At 45.6% G+C, this 21,172-nt stretch overlaps 1 protein-coding gene across 19 annotated transcripts in view; it reads right to left on the bottom strand.

Moving 5' to 3' along the window:
• The window catches only part of mbnl1 (muscleblind-like splicing regulator 1), a 331,023-nt gene that overhangs the window by 86,796 nt on the left and 223,055 nt on the right, over window positions 1–21,172 (bottom strand). The window lies entirely within an intron of this gene.

The following is a 21,172-nucleotide window of genomic DNA, read 5'->3' as shown; positions in this document are numbered from 1 at the left end:
CTTGCTCTGGGGTTGGCGCATACCACACCCGCAACCCTTTTGAAACTTGGAGCCTATGAGGCCTACTAGCATTCGATTCATATTCTGTATAATTCTCAACATTTGCAAGGTCATTCTTCAGTAGAGAATTTCCCCGGTTTTCTCAGAACAATCACTGAGAACAGAACAGCAATTTCTTCTCTATTTTACACAGAATGCCGAGCACAGGAGCAGGCCATTCAGCCCAGCTGGAGTATCCTTCTGTTATTTTCCACATGAACCTTTTCCCAGCCTTCTTCACCTCACCTACTGAATATCCTTCTATTCCTTTCTCCCTTGTACTTATTTAGCTTCCCTGTAGCAGGAGTAGGCCACTCGGCCCCTCGAGCCTGCTCCACCATTCAATAAGATCATGACTGATCTGATTGTAACCTCAACACCACATTCCCGCCTACCCCCAAAAACTTTTCACCCCCATTGCTTATCAAGCATCTGTCTACCTCTGCCTTAAAAATATTCAAAGACTCTGCTTCCACCGCCCTCTGGGGAAGAGAGTTCCAGAGACTCACGAACCTCAGAGAAAAAATTTCTCCTCATCTGTCTTAAATAAGCAACCTCCTATTTTTAAACAGTGACACCTAGTTCTAGATTCTTTCACAAGATGCATTGTTGCTCTTCACCTCAACTACTCCTTGTGGTAGTGAGTTCCACATTCTCACTGCTTTGAGTAAAGAACTTCCTGAATTCCTCATTGGATTTATTGGTGATTATCCTTTATTTATGATCCCTAGTTTATAGCTTCCTCTTGGTGTTTGTGTAAAGCAGCCAAACCAAATGATTAAAAAAAATATAAAAACTCATTACCATCTTAGTAGGAGTCACTTGTGGCCCTCTGGCAATTCCACTCAGTGTACTTCCTACACTGCCTCCCGACTGAACAGGAAAAGCGGGAATTCCCAGCTTAGGAAGTGCCCGTCCATCACCGAGAGTCACCACCTGATGTCGCTGGGCTTGTAAGGGGCAGGCGGAGATTCTGCTTAGGGTCGCCAACCCTCCAGGCTTGCCCTGGAGTTTCCAGGAATTAAAAAGGAATCTCCAGGACATTGCTCCGAGTAAAACCCAGGAGAAAAATTTCAGGGACATTAAAAGAAAGTATGCGTTCATCGTTGACTTCCTTTGAACATGCAAAAATTATATGAAAAACTGATTTGTTATAAAGGTAAAAGGTCAAAAGGCTGTTTGACAGGCAGGCAAGCATCATCCAATGAGGTGCTTTGGAGCTTTCCAATTGTTGTGGGAAGGTGGGGCACTGAGAGGATGGATGCGCTGGGTGACCAATGGCAGAAGCACAGGGATGGGGCAGGAGACCATGTGATGAAACCTCTAGGGAAATATCCAGCAGGAGTTGGAAATCCGAGTTCCGCCCCTTACATGTCTGACCTTAAAATCCCAAAAACAGTGGGGATCCAGCCCACCCGGGTCCTGCTGCTTTACAGTGGGTTCACCAGTCGCCCAATGGAGTTAGAGTAAACTTAAATCATTCCTCACCCATTTCCTCATTTACCCTCCACAGCAGACAATGTGGAAGTTTCAGAGTCAGAAGATTGCCTTGCATCATAAACAACACTAGTTCCATTCTTGCAAATTGACCCGGGTACATCGCAGCCCCAGATTGGACATCCAGACCAATCTGCAGGCAAAGACAGATACTTACTGAGCCCAGTCAATCCTCTGGTAAAATCAGCTTCCTTGTTTATACCCTGAATGTGGGATGAGCCCTGGAGTTAGTTGACCAGTATCATATCAACATGCACTCCCCTCCCCTATAAATTTTGGATATGCATTAAATCTAGACCTGGCCTGACGATCATAACTTGCATTTATATAGCGCCTTTAACGTATAAAAACATCATAAGCCGCTTCACAAGATCATTGTCAAACAATACTGGACACAGCCACATAAGGAGATATTACAGCAGATGGCCAAAAGCTTGGTCAAAGAGGTAGGTTTTATGGAGCATCTTAAAGGAGGAGAAAAAGAGATAGAGAGATGTGGAGAGGTTGAGGGAGGGAATCCCAGAGATTAGGGCCTAGGCAGCCGAAGGCACGGCTGTCAATGCTGGAGCGATTAAAAATCAGGGAAGCTCAAGAGGCCAGAATTGAAGGAGTGCTGACCTCTTAGAAGGTGTTAGGGCTGTGAGGAAGGTAGAGAGATAGTGAGGGGTTCAGCTTCCCCTGAGTCCCAAGCTTCAGAGGCCATGAACACTGTGACTTGGGGGTGTAGACATTACCAATTTGAGACTGAGTTGCTGAGTTGCACTTGCTGGAAACGCATTTCAGGAATTCCAACACTGAGGTTTGGGGGTCTCAGCAGGATTATCAATCTATTCATGAATGTAAAAAATCCTGTGGGGCGCAGTGGTTAAGTGCCCAAATTCTTGACGCACGCTTCCATTGATCAAATATACCCTTAAGTTACCACATTCAAAAGAGTTCATAGTTCTGTAGTGGGTTAATCAGCTGAGTTTCTCTGGGACCGCCCTGACATCAAGTGGCTAGGTCTCAGTTATAAAAGCCTCTCAGAAATGGCCAACAGACATCTTGTTGTCAGCGAGGTGGAGTTCTTCTGCAAAGGGCTGCATTCTTTTACTAAGGAAGGATATAAATGCTTGGGAAGCAGTTCAGAGAAGGTTTACGAGACTAATACCTGGAATGAGCTGATCGTCTTACGAAGAAAGGCTGGACAGGCTAGCCTTGTATCTGCTGGAGTTTAGAAGAGTAAGAGGTGACTTGATTGAAACATATAAGATCCTGAGGGGTCTTGACAGGGTGAATGTGGAAAGGATGTTTCCTCTTTTGGGAGAATCTAGAACTAGGGCTCACTGTTTAAAAATAAGGGGTCTCCCATTTAAGACAGAGATGAGGAAAAAAAAATTCTCTCAGAGGGTGGTGAGTCTTTGGAACTCTCTTCCTCAAAAGGCAGTGGAAGCAAAGTCTTTGAATATTTTTAAGGCAAAGGTAGATAGATTCCTGATAGGCAAGAGGGTGAAAGTTATCGGGGGTAGGCAGGAATGTGGAGTCGAGGTTAAAATCAGATCATCCGTGATCTTATTGAATGGCGGAGCAAGCTCGAGGGGCCAAGTGACCTACTCCTGCTCCTAATTTGTATGTTTGTATGGACTACTTGGGAAAACAAGACTGCTCCTATTTTGCGCTGATTCCTCACTGTGCTACATTAGCGGGCGTCACATCTGGGAGATGTTGGTGACGCTCCTATGAATTATGCACTGATACAGATCCATTCTTTGTCAGAATACATCACAAACCATTACAAAGAGTGCCATGAGATCCTTGCCTTTATCATGAAGTATTCGCTTGTGTTTATTGTTGTCAGGGGGTTGAACTCAGTGAACTTTTAACAGAACATCAACCACTACCAAGGAGAAGATGAAAATGATTTAATGCCACTATCAAGATAGTGGACAAAGGAGTATCGTACAAATATATTAAATGTTTGCACGCAAATATTCCCACAATTTCATTTCAAAACCAAGATTGGATTGGGCTCTTTCACCCAATTTAATCTCACTTCTTCCAATCTGACTGAGTGGCAAGGTTGCAATAAGATGAAAGGTTTGAGATGACATCAGAATTTTCAGACAGAAAACAAAATTTACTTAATCTCATAAACCACGAAAACAAAGCAGGAGAATTTGGATATCATCTGGACTCCAATATTAAATTAAAATGATCTACAATCTCACTCAGAACCTGAATGTTCAAATTGCAGCTTGTCGGGCCCCATGGCTCCTCATAAAAAGACTTGCATTTATATAGCACCTTTTACAACGTCAGGAAATCCCAAAGTGCTTCACAGCCAATGAAGTATGTTTTGAAGTGTAGTCACTGTTGCATTGTAAGAAACCCAGCAGCCATTTTGAACACAGCAAGCTCCCACAATCAGCAATGTGATAATGAGCAGATAATCTGTGTTTAATGATGTTAGTTGAGGGATAGTTATTGGCCAGAACACCAGGAAGAACTCCCTTACCCTTCTTCAAAACAGTGCCATGGGATCTTTCATAGCCACCTGAGAGGGCTGACAGTGCGTCAGTTTATCAACTCATCAAATGACGGCACCTCTGACAGTGCAGTACTCCCTCAGTACTGCACTGGGAGTATCAGCATAGACCTTGTGCTCCAATATCTGGAGTGGGACTTGAACACTTGAACTCACAACCTTCATAGCTCAGATGCGACAATGATACGAGTGACACCAAAGCCTAGATGTATTTCTTATTTACACTGATGGGGCATATTTTCCTGGGAATGCATTTGGCAATATGGGCTTGGAGGCCAGTGCACCCCACAGGAGTTTCCATCCATAACAGAGAGGAAATCCTGTGGGACCTTATGACTTGGCACCTGAAGTCTCAATGTGCATTGCATGAATTTAAACTAGATGGAGGACAGGAATTCATGATCCTCCCCTGCCCTATGCTCAAAGAAATTGTAGGTCCAAGATAAGGTGACAAGATGACTGCCCTGCATGCCTCATTCATATTACAGAATTAGCCTTTACATAAAGGTGCATGAAGCTTCATGCTCTGCACCTTGTGATTCGAAACGGCCTTACCGCAGTTTGCTTTCAGTTGTGCCTGCTGAAAAACTGCTGAAAACAGAAAAGGAGAAACATAATGGAAGTGTGTCCGTTTATGGGTTAAATGGGCTACAGTGTCACTGATTGACGGAGGGTGAGATGTCATATGGATCCTGCAGGGAGTTGTGGGTATACAAAAGTGTTTCCTGACAGCACAGAGCATGTGCAGAGCGATCGCTGACGTCATCAGTGCGTCTGAACATTTGCCAGCTTGCCAGTATGGGTCTACGCATGCGCACAGCAACGTCACCACATAATGGTGTCCAAGCATTGCTTCACCCCTCAATGGCCACGATCGTCACCTCCATTCCCTCCAACAGTACCCCCGCTACCCATCCTGCCATCGGTGCCTCAATCATTAATTCTCCTCCCCGCTACCCTGTCCGCAATCGGTAGCTCAATCACCAGTTCACTTCACCGCTTGCCCCCCACCCCCCCCACCCCCGCAATTGGCACTTGAATCGTCGCTTCCCTTCCCCCCTCGCTCCCGCTGTTCTCTCCCATGCCTACCAACTCGAGACTGATCCCCCCTGTTCGCCTCTCCCGACTGCTTGCTGCTAGCACGCCTGCTCGCTTCTTCCCCCCCACCCCCTGCTTCTCCGGGCGGCGAGGCAGGGAGCGAGCGGCAAGCAGATGGGCGCTGGAGAGAACAGTGCGATGCAGCAGCGAGAAAACGGGTGCAGGATGGAGCGGGGAAGAGAAGCGATGATCGCGAGTGGGAGCGGGTTACTGTTGGGGGGTGTGGAGGTGGCGATCGCTGCCATTGAGGGGTGAGGGGGTTTTAGGTTCAATTTGTTTCTTTGAGCCAAATTGAGCAGCGCCATTTTTATTACTGGCAGCTGCCTGAGACGTCGCAGACAGTGACATTTCAGTGGATGAGGCTGCATTTGCACATGTGCCAGTACTGCACCACTGAGTGATTGCGTTGTCAGCAAATGCAGTCTATAAAAAAAACTAAGGAGGGCAGAACAGGAGCAAAGGGCAAATAGTTTCAACACATGATCACCTGTCCTCCAAAGACTTGGGGTCATATCCATCTGCTACACTTACTGGGCTGAATTTAGTTGCACTGGCGGGGCTCTCAGCAGAGGGCGGTGGGAAACCCGCCTCGACCTTTGGAGCCCCTCCCCCCCTCCCCCCAACTTAAGTGCCCAGCACCAGGATCCCTGTCCTTTTAAGGATTAAAATGATTGATGCCACTGCTTGGGAACAGGGAATACAGGAAAATTAGGTGAGGAGAAAATTGCACAGTCTTAAGGGAGCTAACATATTGGTTAACTTGTTGAACTGATCTACACCTATGTGGCAGATGATGACAAGGAGTTTGGACACCTCTGCACTGTACATTTCTTCACGCACTTCCTATCCCACTGAAAGGAAAATCACCCGAATGGAACCGGAACTATACGGAAGAGTTTAAGGCTACTGGACTGTCAGTATTATAGAATAATACTGTAAAAGAACACGAAAAAATGGTTGTCTGTTGTTGACCCTTTCACATCCATCGTGCACAGCTTCTGTGACCTCTGAAGGACTTCTTTAAAATCCCTTTCCTTTGTCGATCTTTCCCTTTATATAAATATAATATATAATTATTCAACTGTCCAGCAAGGAATACACTTGGTAACCTTCAGCCATCTGGATTTTATCTCTGAGAGCAGCAATATGAGTCATACAGCCAGTGAATTAGGAATGTATTTCTCCTAGATTCCTAACAGCATAAGACATGAAACACAATGACCACACATCTCCCATCCTATGACACAGCCCTTGACATTACAGCACACACCTTTGAGAAAATGGTGCATTAGTCAGAATCAATGTTAAGCACTCCTGCAACGTGACACTGCAATTCCTCCCACCTCCCCAAATAGAACCTGCTAACTAGATATTGCTAACGCTGCAGAGAGGCATTTAACAAGGGCTTTTTCCTTCAATGTAATGGACGGAGCCTCTCTGGGTGGTCATTTTAACCTAACTCTCCAACGGGAATCCCACAGCATTGGGCGAGAATCCCAAAAGATTGGGTGCAACGTGAGTTTTGCAGCCTGTCCAATATTGCATGCCGTCAACTTCAATGGGGGGTAAAATTGGAGCATGATGTAAAACTAATGTTCCACCCAATTCGGTCAGTCTCCCAGTGGAAGGGTTAGATTCATTCTGTCCTTGTGAGTTCGGGATTGCCTGCCCGTTCCCTTTAAATGGAACCATTGTCAACACTGGCAATTAGATTGGATTGGTCAATGAAATCACAGGAATATGGGAATTGGGTGGCAAAATGTGATTAGAACTATTTGCTTGTGGGGAGAGTAAACAGAATGTGTTGTAACCTCTACGCATTTCTGAGTACAAGCGAACAGCCCTGATCATGAATGTGAAATCCGGAATTTGTATAATTTATATTAATCCTTAAGATATCAGCTGGTAGCACACTCACACGGAGTCAGATAGCTGTGGATTCAAGCCTTACATCGGGATTTGAGCATGTAATCTATGTTGGCACTTGCAAAGACTAAAAATGGCCAACTGCGTCTGTGCCACATGGACCACAGCCAAGTGGCATTCTTTCTTGTGCTTCTTTTCTTTCTCGTTCCCTCTTCACAGCCTGCCTGGTTACAGGATTTTCCCATGTATTCTCCTGTAGGAGAGCAAGAGATTACTGCAAGGGCTGAGGCTATCCCAGGAGTCATGGTTTATGTGAGCGCCCTCTAGCAGCACAATCAGTTTAATAGAGGGATTTCACTATTGCTATGAGCTCTGGGATAGCCATGCCTCTATTATAATGCCTTTGGTTTCTCTTCCTCTTCAATGGCATAAAGCAAGAATGCTTGGAATTATCAGCACAGTAAACACACTTGAGAGATTGTGATCTCTCATGTCAGATTCCTGTGGACTGGTTAGCAGGTCTAACTGGAGGAGGGTTCCAGTTGAAAGCCGCTGTGTTATATCCATATGATTGCATATGGGATGTCTGTCCACAGTAAACACTGGACAGCCCTGTCAGCAGTCCACAGATTGCAAACACTTTTGGCTACTGAGATTGCGATGCCCTGAAGAATCATAGAATCTTACAGCACAAAAGGAGGCCATTTGACCCATCGTGTCTGTGTTGGCTCTTTGAAAAAGTTATCCAATTAATCCCACACTTCCCCCCCCCCCCCCCCGTCCCCACAATCAGCATACTTTGTTTTCCTTTTCACATATATATCCAACCTGCTTTTGAAAGTTATTACTGAAACAGCTTCCACCACCCTTTTCGGCAGTGCATTTCAGATTACAACAACTCACTACATAAAAAGAATTCTCTTCACCTCCCCCTCCAGTACTTTTGCCAATTGCCTTAAATCTGTTTCCTCTGGTTACTGACCCTCCCACCAGTGGGAACCGATTCTCCTTATTTACTCTACCGAAACCCTTCATAAATGGGATCACCTTTACTAAATCTCCCCTTAACCTTCTCTGCTCTAAGGAGAACAATCTCAGCTTTTCCAGTCTCTCTGAATTAACCTGACTGTAAAAGAGACAGTGTTAAATGCCAGCCATTTTGACCCAATGGAACATCCTTAAACCAGGTTGGCGTCTGTTTATTTTCTGGAGTTGACTATTAAATAAGCCCGTGTTGATGATGATATTAGTCACCTGCAGGGCCTCTGAAGCCAGTCAGTTCTTTTGAAGGGTTGGGTACTTGGAGGGGCATTCAGCCATGTGAGAAATTTAAATCAAATGGCCCTGTGGGAACTGCAAATCGCAGACTAGCTTTGGTCTAGTTAGTTATGGAGGTAACAAAATTGGAATGTGAAAGTGAGAGGGGCGAGACACAGACATCACATGATGTTTTCCTCAACCAGCACAACAACTTCACGGCAGCGAGCCCGGAATGTTCTAAGTAGCCAGTCTGGCCGAGGTTAACCCCATCCACACCAGGACCACATTCTAAGGGAAAGGTAAAAACAAACACTGGTACTCATCACAGCTTTCAAAAATATCTCAAACAACCGTTCCAAATAATTAATTATTTTGAAGTGCAGCAACTGTTAGAATCATAGAACAGTGCAATACAGAAGGAGCCCATTCGGCCCATTGAGTTTGCACCAGCTCTTTCGAAGATCAATCCGGTTAGTCCCACTCCCCCGCTCTTTCCACTATCCCTGCAATTTTTTCTCCTGCAAGTATTTATCCAATTCCCTTTGGAGGGCTGCTATTGAATCTGCCTCCACCACCCTATCACCCTTTCCAAGGACTGGATTTTGTGGAGGAGACAGGGGAAGCCTCACCTCGGCATTTTTGTGTCCCTCCGGACCGATCCTCCATCGTTTTTCTGTCTAACTGTCCAGCGCCGGGATCCCATTTCCTTTAAAGACTGGGATCCCACCTCCAAGAGCTGCCGGCCAATCAGACGGAAGAGGCCCTTTATTGGCCTATTAACGGTCAGTCAAGGGCTTCAATTGGCTTCTTGGTGTGAAGGCCATCGTCGGCCCATCCCGCCCCAGGTACAATTGCATGTCAATAGGCCCTCTGCCCCCCATGGTACGTCGCGATTCTATGGCCCCCCCCACCCTCGGGAGGGGGGGGTGGGTGGGGCCACAAAATCTAGCTCCCAAATCCGAACCACTTGTTGCGTGAAAAAAAAATCCTCATGTCGCTTCTGGTTCTTTTGCTAAACACGTTAAATCTGTCCCCTCTCATTTTCAACACATCAGCAATTGGAAACTTTTTCTCTTTATTTACTCCAACTAAATCCTTTGTGATCTTAAGCACCACAATCAAATCTCTTAGCTTTGCTATTCTACCATCAATGGAAGCAGCTATTTTGTGCCTAGGAAGATCTCACAAACAGCAATGAGAGGGATATGCTATTTTTGGGGCTGCTTGTGAAAGGAGGAATGTTGGACAGGTTACCTGCCTGCTTGAGGTCTCAGGGGTCCACCTGAACCAGGCCTCAGTTTAACTTCTCATCCAAAAGGGAGCAGCTTCAACAACACCAATGCAGCACCCGCTTAATACTGTGCTGGGGTCTCACCTTAGCTTACGTGCTGAAGCTTAGGGATTGTATCTACAATCTTCTGACTCATGTACCACGAGCTGACACTGAACACCACCAAACTGGGATGTGTAAGAGGAGCTGCCATCAATTTGCTGAAGAGCTGCAAATGTCAGATCAGCACCAATCTTCACTTGTCTCCTAATTTATAGTCCAAGCGTTTAACAGGAGGATCTAGATTATTCATACCATTTTGTCCATGCCAGCAGCAATAACACCCTTTCAGTGACTACTGTACCAGTATTGCACAGGCAACTGACATGGGCAGAAATTAAAGCTCACAAACACAATTAAAGCCCACAGACCAATCTGGAAAACTATCAGGAATCAGAGAGCTCGGGGGACTGCACTGGTGATGATGAACTTGAACTTTCCATTAAATTAGCCGCATGTCTCAATCCCAAAAGCCATCACTCTCCACCACAGCCATGTGAAGGTGAAATCCTTTCCAGCTTGGGGTTGGGGGGGGGGGGGGGGGGGATGGGGGGGGGGGCGGTGGAGGGAATTTTAACCTGACCCACCCGCCACCCACTTATTGGGAAGCTGTTGAGATCAGCCGCAAGGTTGGTTTGACACTCAGCCACCCCTACTCCTGGCTGATTTTATTCTCCATTGAAGTCAGTGGAGAATAATATTGGGCGCGGTGTAAAACTTGCATTTCCACCCAATCCCTGCATTTGGGTAGGGCAAGCAAGCAAGAGAATACACAATAAATGTAGGATACTGAGAAGTGCAGAGGAGCATTGGGAACCTCAGAGGAGGGCCCAAAATGTTCGACTATCGCACCTGGGAGTCACTAGCTGGTGGGAGGGAAATGGCAACACATCCGGTGGACCCTGTGTGCACTACCACGATGACCAATTGCTACAGTAGCTTGGCAACAGGTGCCAACGTCAAAGACATCAACTCACAGCGTCACTTGGCAGCTTCAGGTGCAGAACCTGCCTCTCAAGAACTGGCCTTCGCAGCCATCAGCAAAGGTGCACCAAGAGAAGACCCCCCCTCCGCCCCCCACCTCAATGGATTGTTACCGTGTGTCCATCATCTTTCATAGATGGAAAGATGCCAAACAGGTTTAAATTAATTGGTTTTGAGGAGATTGAGGAGAAATCTTTTTCACCCAGAGGGTGGTGGGGATCTGGAACTCACTGCCTGAAAGGATGGTTGAGGCAAAAACTCTTGTCGCATTTTAAAAGTTCTTGGATATGCACTTGAGGTGCCATGACCTACAAGGCTACGGACCAAGAGCTGGAAAGCGGCCTTAGGCTGGTATCTCTTTTCTCAACTGGCACAGTCACGATGAGCCAAATGGCCTCTTTCTGTGCTGGAAATTTCAATGATTGCCCTGGGTTCACTCCCAGTGTTTTAGAGATTAATCTTCAATGCCTGGAGATTCTCTGCCAATCTTAGAGCGTTGCAACCCTAATTCCTATTGATAGAAGATCAAAAGGTCCACAAACCGGTTCTGGTTTTGAGATGCCTTTCGAAAAATTACCACGGACACAAAAAATATTTATTCCCCCTGTTAGGAATAAGCAGGCCGGTTGATTGGACCCCATCCACTACCTTAAACATTCTCTCCCTCCACTGCCAACACACAGTGGGGCAGTGTGTACCCTCTACAAGATGCCCTGCAGCAACACGCCAAGGCTCCTTCAACAGCAACTTCCAAACCCGCGACCTCTACCACCTAGAAGGACAAGGGCAGCAGATGCATGGGGAACACCACCACCCGCATGTTCCCGTCCAAGTCACACACCATCCTGGCTTGGAACTATATCGCCGTTCCTTCACTGTCACTGGGTCAAAATCCCGGAACTCCATCCCGAACAGCGCTGCGGAGGTACCTTCACCACACCGACTGCAGTGGTTCATGATGGTGGTTCACCAGCATTTTCTCAAGGGCAATTAGGGATAGGCCATAAGTGCTGCCCAGTGATGCCCAGATTCCGTTAATGAATTTTTTAAAAATGGTGCAATATTGAGATTGGCTCATCAAAGAATTAGAACAGATACAGAGCCTCACAGTTCTGGTCGAATACATTGCAAGATGAGTAATGTGTGCAGTCCTTTTTGATTCCTTTTTGCTGTTGAGCATAAACACTATTATTCACACAGCTTAATGAATCACTATTAAGGAGATCACTTGTTTTGAGGTTGTTTTGACTTCAATTCTCATCATGAGTGATAATAAGTGGCAGACCTTAACTGATCAAATGCTAAACACCTCCCGCACTTTTCTAACCTGCCTCCAGAAGAGAGAATTTCTGGCACATGGTGTCTGTAGAATTAACTTGAGTATTTTTTTTGAGGCAGGGATGGTTATTACAGTAAGGGAACGGTGTGTAATTACATAACGTTTAATTAATTCTGCTCTTGTATTGAGAAAGAGGCAGGAATGGTGTTGCTCAGTAAAGGCAGGTGAACACAGCATCGACTGCCTACAAATCCTCGTCTCAAGTGATTTTCAGTAATATAAGTGCTGTCCTCTTTCTACGAAATAAGTTTTAAAAAAGACACAAATGCGAAAAGTCTGAAATAAAGGATGGGAATATGAGGCACGTTAGGATCTGAATGAGCAAGACTGGTTAATCTTTCAGGTGCAACCTTTCAGATGAACCATTCTGTGAAAGGTCAAACCTCACCATAATGAGAGGTTTGGATGGGGAGAAACCTGTTCCAGTTTCAGAAGGGTCGGTAAACATGGATTTAAGATTTAACCAGAGGGAAGACAAGGAGAATTTTTATTGCACAGTGAGTTATGATCTGGAATGCATTGCTTGAGAGGGCAGTGGAAGCAGATTCAATGGTTATTTGCAAAAGGAAACTGGATGGATCTCTACTTAAAAAGGAATAATGTGCAGGGCTATGAGGAAAAAGCAGGGGAGTGAGACTAATTGAATAGCGCTTTCAAAGAGCTGTCACAGGCATGATGGGCCCAATGGCCTTGTTTTTCTTTGCTGTACGATTCTATTCTATAATAAACATTGTGCTCTTTCGGACACCGACTGGTCTGCTATGCATTCCTGGCACGTTCTGCCTGTTATGAGAGAGTCTGGCTAATTGCAGTTTTATTTTGGCCTTGCTTCAATCCATGGCCTGTACAGGGATTCAGTATCATTTAATGCACGGAGCAGACAATGTCACTGCAGTCCTCTGAGAGCTGAAGTCTGGGATTCAGCATCCTGCTTGCTTTGCTTCACTGCACATGAAGTGTCTGTGACATTGAACTCCTAGCGCAATCTCAGCGCAGAAGGCAGAATTCCAAATGTTTTTCTCCATGAAGATTAAAACTGTTCCACGGCAAACCTGTCCTGTGCTTTTTGGGGGGGATGACGACCGACAGAATCCTTTTGTATTTAACACTTAGGATACGGAAGGCACGAGCTTACTTGCCCTGAGGGGGCGGGAGAGTGGCTGGGACAGGGGGGGTGGGGGGTGTTGATGGGAAAGTGGCTGGGGGGTTGGTGGGGGGGAGCAGTGGGAGAGTGGGTGGGGTGCAAGGGAGTGGTTGGGGGGGGGAGCGGTGGGAGAGTGGGGGGGGGGGGGGTGTGAGAGTGGATGGGGGTGGGCACAGTCAGGCTGTGGTGACCCCTGAAGGTAGCAGCCTCTTTCTGGGTTGTGACAACAACAACTTGCATTTATGTAGCTCCTTTAACATGGTAATAACATCCCAAGGTACTTCACAGGAGTGTAATCAAACAAAGTTTGACACCGAGCCACATAAGGACTATTAGGACAGGTGACCAAAAGCTTGGTCAAACAGCTAAGCAGTAAGGAGCGATTTAAAGGAGGGGAGAGAGTCAGCGAGGCGGAGGGGAGAGAGTCAGCGAGGAGGAGGGGAGAGAGTCAGCGAGGAGGAGGGGAGAGAGTCAGTGAAGTGGAGAAGTTTAGGGAGGGAATTCCGGAGCTTAGGACCTACACAGCAGATGATCCACAACACTTCAAAGGTCAAGTGTTGCCGTTTGCACAGGGCGTCAGCTGAGATCGAGCAAAAGCTTTGGCCCAGAGAGACATTAATTTCCCTGAACTCATTGTCCATCTAGGAATTAATAATGCTAAAATAGATATCTCAATGTAGTTTATTCATTCTGCTTACATTGGTAATCCACCGGAAATGATCTTCCAGCTTCATAGGCCTAGGAATTGGATCGTGCTATGCCCTTTTACAGGGTTAAAATAGGCCCTTAGGAGCCCAATTTGACAGACAGTGGACTGGATTTAATGGGCCCCCCGGAGACAGGCGGCCCACAGAATTGCATCAGGAGGCAGGGGGTGGAGGGCCCATCAACTTCCCGTCACAACCCGATTTAATTGGGGGCAGGAAAGACCGAAGGTGCCCAGAGGACACCTTAAGGCCTCTTCCCGCCACCGCTCAAATTAACCCAGTGAAATGAGGCGACTTCCCTGCTGGCAAACACCCCACCTCCCGTAACACCAACCTCCGCCCTCATTGCCTACCCTGCCCACCATCGCTGGGGCCTGCCGGACAGACCCCGGCAACCCCGCCTCACTTACCTTGGGTCTGGCTCAGCAATGCTGGGCCTAGGTTCAAGGCAACTTATATTACTGGCCATGACCACCGCTCCTGGTGGCACTGCGGATACTACTGAACTTCCAGCCCTCTAATTGGCTGGCAGCTCTTGGAGGCAGGATCCATGTCTTTAAAGGGACAGGGCTGTTAATTGGCTGAGTGCCAATGAATCGCGCTGGGGGAGGCTCCAAAAGGCCGAGGCAAGTTCCCCTCGCATTTTTGGCCCGATGCTGGGAGCCCTGCCGATGCGATTAAATCGAGCCCAGTACATGCATGCTCATTCTGCTCCTGAAACGGGCAGTAGACCCTCTGCACATGCAGAGGGGAAGAGGAGGAGGTGGAGAAGAGGAAGTGGGAGCAGGGCGTGGAGAAGGAAAGGCAGCGATAGAAGAGGAGAGGAGGGAAAGAGGAGAGGAGATAGGCAGGTGGATAGGAGGAGGAGAGCTGGAAGTGCGGAGGGGAAGGAGGAACAAGCACAAAGACAGGGAAAAGAGAGGAGAGGCGAGGAAGGTGGACAAGAATGGCAGAGAAGGGAAGAGGAGGTGGGGAGGAGCTGAGGAGGTGGGGGAGAGGAGTAGCAGGAAGATAGGGAAAGGAGGGGAGAAAAGAGGAAGGGGAGGAAGGAGGAGGAGAAGAGAGAAGGAGGGAGAAGAGGAGGAAGGAGGAGGGAAAATGACAGAGGGGATTAGGAGGAAGACAAGGAGAGGAGAGGAGGAGGCACTGAGTGGAGAGGAGGAGGAGGAGGAGGGGCGAGTCAAGGAGGATGGAGAGAAGGGAGAATGAGATAGAGAAGGAGATCGTAGTATCAGACTAGATGTTTTCAGGTGGCAGTCAGGATTTTTGCAATGCGGTGATGTAAATGTAGAGCCCAGACCCGAAAAAGGCATAAAGACCATAAGTCCAAATGTTGTGACTGACTGACAGTCACACTTGACAAAGCAGCATGACCAGATAATACATGGGCTCACTATTAAACACATTTTGGAACATTGCATTCTGTGCAGGCCTTTAGGCAGTGATCAACTGCAGTCACTCGCTGTTATATTCATCGCAGTTAATTATCACATTCTTAATAACACCCACGCAATAAAGTGCTGGAAGTAATGATCTGAATCGGGGAGGAGAAAGCGTGATGGGGCACATTCAGTGTTATTTTCATTCCCCAATGGTAATTAGATGGAACGTGTAAGTCAAAAACCCTGCGATTAGGAATTGTGAACACAATCCTTTTCTTCATCTGCTATTTGAGAGGTATAGTGCATTCTGCTTGCAACATGACCTGCTTTGCTTTTGCATATTAAATGCATCCGTCAGAAATTTAGGCCCTCGTGATTCCTCACTGCTCATGTTAAAACCTCCTGCATTAAGGAATGCACATAAACGCAACCAAAGTACGCTTCCTGCTGAATCCATCAGACTGACAACTGAAAGAATGGTACAGCCCAGGAGGTAGGGTGAGCTCACAGCCTGGGGTAGTTGCATTAATCTTGCAAATTTGGATCGATCCATCAAAACAAAATGCTGACTGTGTAGCAACATTTCACCTCTGGGGGAACAACCAGCAGTGCAGGTCACAGGTCACTCACCTTCAGTGAACAATCCAAAAAGAGGGTTGTTGCAGTGCACTGGACATTAGCAGCAACTTGGTCATGGAGGGGGGTAAGCCTGGAGACAATGATTGACTTAAGCCTCTATTCATCATAGTGAGCCTAAACAGTGTTGAAAAGCTATTTGGCTGTGGTAGGCAGGTCGCAGTACAGCTAATCGCCTTGCTGTCCTCACTCACCCACATATCCTTTGCACCAGGAGTTACTGGATATCTGATTGATAGATTGACTGATTCCTTCTCTCGCCTACAGGTGGGGAGAATGGAGAGTATGAAGCCTGACTCCAGTAGGCTAGTAGTTCTGGTACTATACTAAATAACACCAGATTGTTTCCGTGTCCTAATAATTCACCGTGTAGAAATAAAATCTCCTAAACTCTCTCTTCATGCCTTTGATGAAGGTCTTAAATTTATCTCACTTAGATACCGACTCAGTGGAAATAGATTTTCCTTAGTTTTTTTAAAACCCTGTAGTGTCAGCCATAGATCAGTGGGAAGCAGTTTTGCCTGTGAGTTGGAGGTTTGTGGGTTCAGAGATTTGAGCACAAATATCTAGGCTGACAATCCTACTGTCAGCTGCCTTTCAGGTGAGATGTTAAATCAATGGCCCACCTGCCACGTCAGGTGAAAGCAAATAATCCCAATATTTCAAAGAGTGACAGGGAAGTTTCCTTAGTGCCTTGGCCCATATTTACCCCCCAAACATCAATAAAACAGATGATCCGGTCATTGATCTCATTGCTGTTTCTAGGAGCTTGCGGTGTGTAAATTGGCTGTCACATTTCTCGACATTGCAACAGTGACTGACACTTCAAGAAGTACCTCATTGACTGTAAAGTGCTTTGGAACATTCTGATATTGTAAAAGGTGCTATATAAATGCAAGTCTTTCATGATTCTGAACATCTCCATCTGAACTTCCCTGGTTCTGCTGAGGAGAGCCCGAGCTTCCCCAGTCTCCCCGAACACTGGAGGTTCAACATTGAGATCTTGACTTGAATCCAGCAGATGGCCTCCTCTCTCAAGCAGCTTTCAGGTTCAAAGTTGAGCAAATGATTTGACCACAACTGACCTCTCCTTCAGGAGAGTTAAGGACAGCACGCAAATTAACACTGGGAGTATTCTCAACTGCACAGGCCAGAAGTTGATGTGGGGAATAGAACTGCACTGCTAGTCATGTCTTTTGAGTGTGGTGAAAGAGGTGAGGTTGCACTGCTTGAGCTTCCAGTCGACAGAAGCATCAGTGTAAAGCCCCCCAAACTAATGGAGTGAGAAGGAGAGGGCATGGAGCAGTCCAGAGAAATGCTACATCTGCAAAGGGAAAAAAGAATAACTGCAGCATGTTGGGCAGTCGATTGACCTCAAAGCACTGGACTTGAATTTTATTTTAAAAAAGGAAAGTTGTGCATTTATACAGTACAACCTCAGGGTGTGCCAAAGCAGTTTACTGCCAATGAAATATTTTTGGACTGCAGTCAACTGTTGTAACGTAGGAAATGCAGCAGCCAATTTGCACACAGCAAGCTCCCACAAACAGCAATGAGAAAATGATCAGACAATCTGTTTTATTCCAGTGATGTTGGTTGGGGGATAAATATGGGCAAGGGAACCAGGCAGAACTCCCCTGCTCGTCTTCAAAACAGTGGCGTGGGATCTTTAACATCCACCTGGGAGGGCAGACAGGGGTCCGGTTTAACATTTCAAACAAAAGACAGCACCTACTAACAGTGCAGTGTTCCCTCTTCACCATGCTTGGAGTTACAGCCTAGACTTCATGCTCAAATCTCAGGAACGATTCTTGAACCATCAACCTTCTGACTCAGAGGCAAGAAAGTGACCGACTGAGCCATAACTGACACTGCAAAGGGCTAAAAGGAGAGTCCTGATGATAATGTCATAGGCAAGCAGTGCAACGATGCGACCTAATACCATTTACGCACTGTGTCTCATGCTTACAAACACACACATCAAAAAAATTGCCACATTCTTTCTCAACTAGATGCTGCTCTTTCAATGATAAAGACAACCAGGGGAATAAGTGCTTTTCCATTGCTAGATACCACACAATAGGAAAAATACTTCTGACTATATTTAAACTGCATGTACAATAGACAACTACAGTTACATAAAATGTACAAATTATATCCAGCAACAACAGAGTTTCAAAGGTCCAGACATTTGATTAAATGGTTTGATTATTCTATCATGTGTTCAGAACCAAGAAATGCAGCCGCCTGAATTTTAAACGGAAGAATCAAAGAAAAGAACATGCATTTATATAGCACCTCGTCACATTCTCAGGATGTATCTAAGCTCTCTGAGTCCAAAGAATTACTTTTAAAGTATGATCACTGTTGTTATGTAGGCAGACATGGCAGCCATTTTGTGCACAGCAAGATCCAAGAAAGGGGATAGTTAGACAGACAGACAGATCTGTACCTCAACTCCATTTGACCACCTTAGCCTCATACCCCTTGACACCCTTACCTAACAAAAATCTATCAATCGCAGTCTTGAAAACTCCAAATTGTCCCCCAGCATCCAAACCCTTTCGGGGTAGAGAATTCCAGAATTCTACTACCCTTTGTGTGAAAATGCTCATTCTGATTTCACTCCTGAATGGCCTAACCCTCATTATATTATGTCCACTCATTCTTTACTCCCCCATAATAGTTTTTCCTTATCTACCCTACCGAGTTATTTTAACATTTTAAACACCTTGATCAGATCACCTTATGCAACCTGTTGTCATAATTTAACCCTTTTAGACCCAGTATCATTCTGGTGAATGTGTGCAGCACTTCCTGCGAGGCTAATCTATCTTTTTGAGATGTGCTGCCCAAAACTGAATGCAGTTACTACAGATGGGGTCAAACGAAAGTTCTGTACAACTGAAACATTACTTCTTGCCCTTTGTATTCCAGCCCCCTTGAGATGAAAATACAAAGATAAATAGATAAATGCTCACATTTTACATACATTGTAAACAAAAGTGACACACCTGTGGTAGTACATTAATATGAGGGAAGACTGTGTCAGACTTTAATTCCCTCCAGAATGGTGACTATTTAAGAGTCTTTAAAATGCACTTAAGTGGTATTCATTATATGGATAAATCAATTAAAATGATATACGGTGCACACTGTCGAACCATCTGGTATCCATTAAACGGTAATGTAAACGGGAAAGAGAGTTGCTATTCATTTGTTATGTGACTGACAATTTTTTGTTTTGATTACTGTTTTACCATATCATTGGCCCTTGTATCTCACTGTAATGCACACACATCTACAACCTATACAGCAGATCAGAACACAATACTGCACCATGTCAAAAACTGGCGTAAACACCATATGCCAAGTTCAAGACCAAACGTGGGGTGAATTAGGGCTGACACGGGGGCTAATTTCAGCTCTGACACTTTCCATTGATACAAACCGACAACTTGCATTTATATAGCACCTTTAACCAAGTAAAATGTGTTAAAGCACTTTGTGGCAGCGTTATCAAACAAAACTTGACACTGAGCCACGTAAGGGGATATTAGGACAAATAGACTTTAAAACGAGAGGTGGACAGTCACAAAGGTTTCGGGAGGGCATTTCAGAGTTTCGAGCCCAAGCAGCTGAAGGCATGGCCACCAATGGTGGAGCAATAAAAATCGGGGCTGTTCAAGAGACCAGAATTGTAAACTTTAATAGAATGGATAAATGGTGCTCTCTTAAATGGTGAGAGATTGGGAAGTGCTGATGTCCAAAGGGACCTGGGTGTCCTTGTTCATGAGTCACTGAAAGCCAACTTGCAGATGCAGCAAGCAATTAGGAAGGCAAATGGTGTGTTGGCCTTTATTGCAAGGGAATTTGAGTATAGGAGTAAAGATGTCTTGCTGCAATTGTGTAGAGCCTTGGTGAGACCACACCTGGAGTATTATGTAGTGTTTTGGTCTCCTTACCGAAGGAAGGATATACTTGCTGCAGAGGGAGTGCAATGAAGGTTCACCAGACTGGGATAGTGGGATTGTCCTATGAAGAAAGATTGAGGACGCTGGGCTTATATTTTCTAGAGTTTATAAGAATGAGAGGCGATCTCACCAAAGAATACAAAATTCTTAGAGGGCTCGCCAGGGTTGATAGAGGAAGGATGTTTCCCCTGGCTGGGGGGTATAGAACAAGGGGACACAGTTTCAGAATAAGAAGTAGGCCATTTAGGACTGAGATGAGAAGGAATTTCTTCACTCAGAGGGTGGTGAATCTTTGGAATCCTCTACTCCAGACAGCACTGGAGGCTCAGTCGTTGAGTATGTTCAAGACAGGGATTGACAGATTCTAGGTATTAAAGATATCAAAGGATACAGGGATAGTGTAGGAAAATGGCGTTGAAATAGATCAGCCATAATCTAGTTCAATGGCGGAGCAGGGTTCAAATGGCCTACTCCTGCTCTTATTTCTTATGTTCCTATAGTCAAGAATTGAAAAATTGAGGACTAAGTGGGAGGATGAATTCTTGACTTAATAACATTTGAAACAACCAACTTCTTGATATCTGATTCGCTCAAAACTGCAGCCCCAAACTGGACAGACAGGAATCCTGCACAGCAAGGTGGGAATCGGTGTGAAACTCAATAGAAAAAAAATGTGAGGAACACTCACTCAGCAGGTCAGACAGTATCTGTGGACAGAGAAAAAGAGCAACAGAGTTACTGTTTCAACTCGATAACCTTTCAACCAGCTCTGATGAGAGGTCATTGAACTGAAATGTTAACTTACACTGTCTCACGTTCTGTTCTTATTTCAAATTTCCACCACTTGCAGTATTTTACTTTTGTTTTAGTATTAAAAGCAGTTGTTCACTCCTCGTATTCACATCCTCCCAAACTGACCCAGCAAATTTATCGACTGCAGTTATACAAGAAAAAAACTTGCATTTATATAGCACCTTTCATGATCCAAGAACGTCCCAAAGTGCTTTACAGCTACTTTCAGCGTAGTCACTGTTGTAAAATAGAAAACCTGGCAGCAAATGTGAGCACAGCAAGCTCCCACAAAAATGCAATGCATTAATGGCCAGATTTCTGCTTTTAAGGCATGTTGGTTGAGGGATAATATTCTCCAGGACACTGGGGACAACTCCTCTACTCTTCTTTGAAAAGTTGTGAGGGGATATTTTACAAGCAGGGGGCAGACAGGGCCTTGGTTTAGTATCTCATCTGAAAGATAGCACCTCTGACTGTGCAGCACTCCCTAAGTACTGCACTGGGAGCAATGGCTTACATTTTTATGCTTATGTTTCCGGAGCTGGACTCGATCTTACAACCTTTTGACTCAGAGTCGAAAGTGCGGCCCACTAAGGCATT

The sequence above is a fragment of the Heterodontus francisci genome, chromosome 11 (genome assembly GCF_036365525.1).
Source record: "Heterodontus francisci isolate sHetFra1 chromosome 11, sHetFra1.hap1, whole genome shotgun sequence".
Lineage (NCBI taxonomy): Eukaryota > Metazoa > Chordata > Chondrichthyes > Heterodontiformes > Heterodontidae > Heterodontus > Heterodontus francisci.
This window is presented reverse-complemented; position numbering and strand designations above follow the sequence as displayed.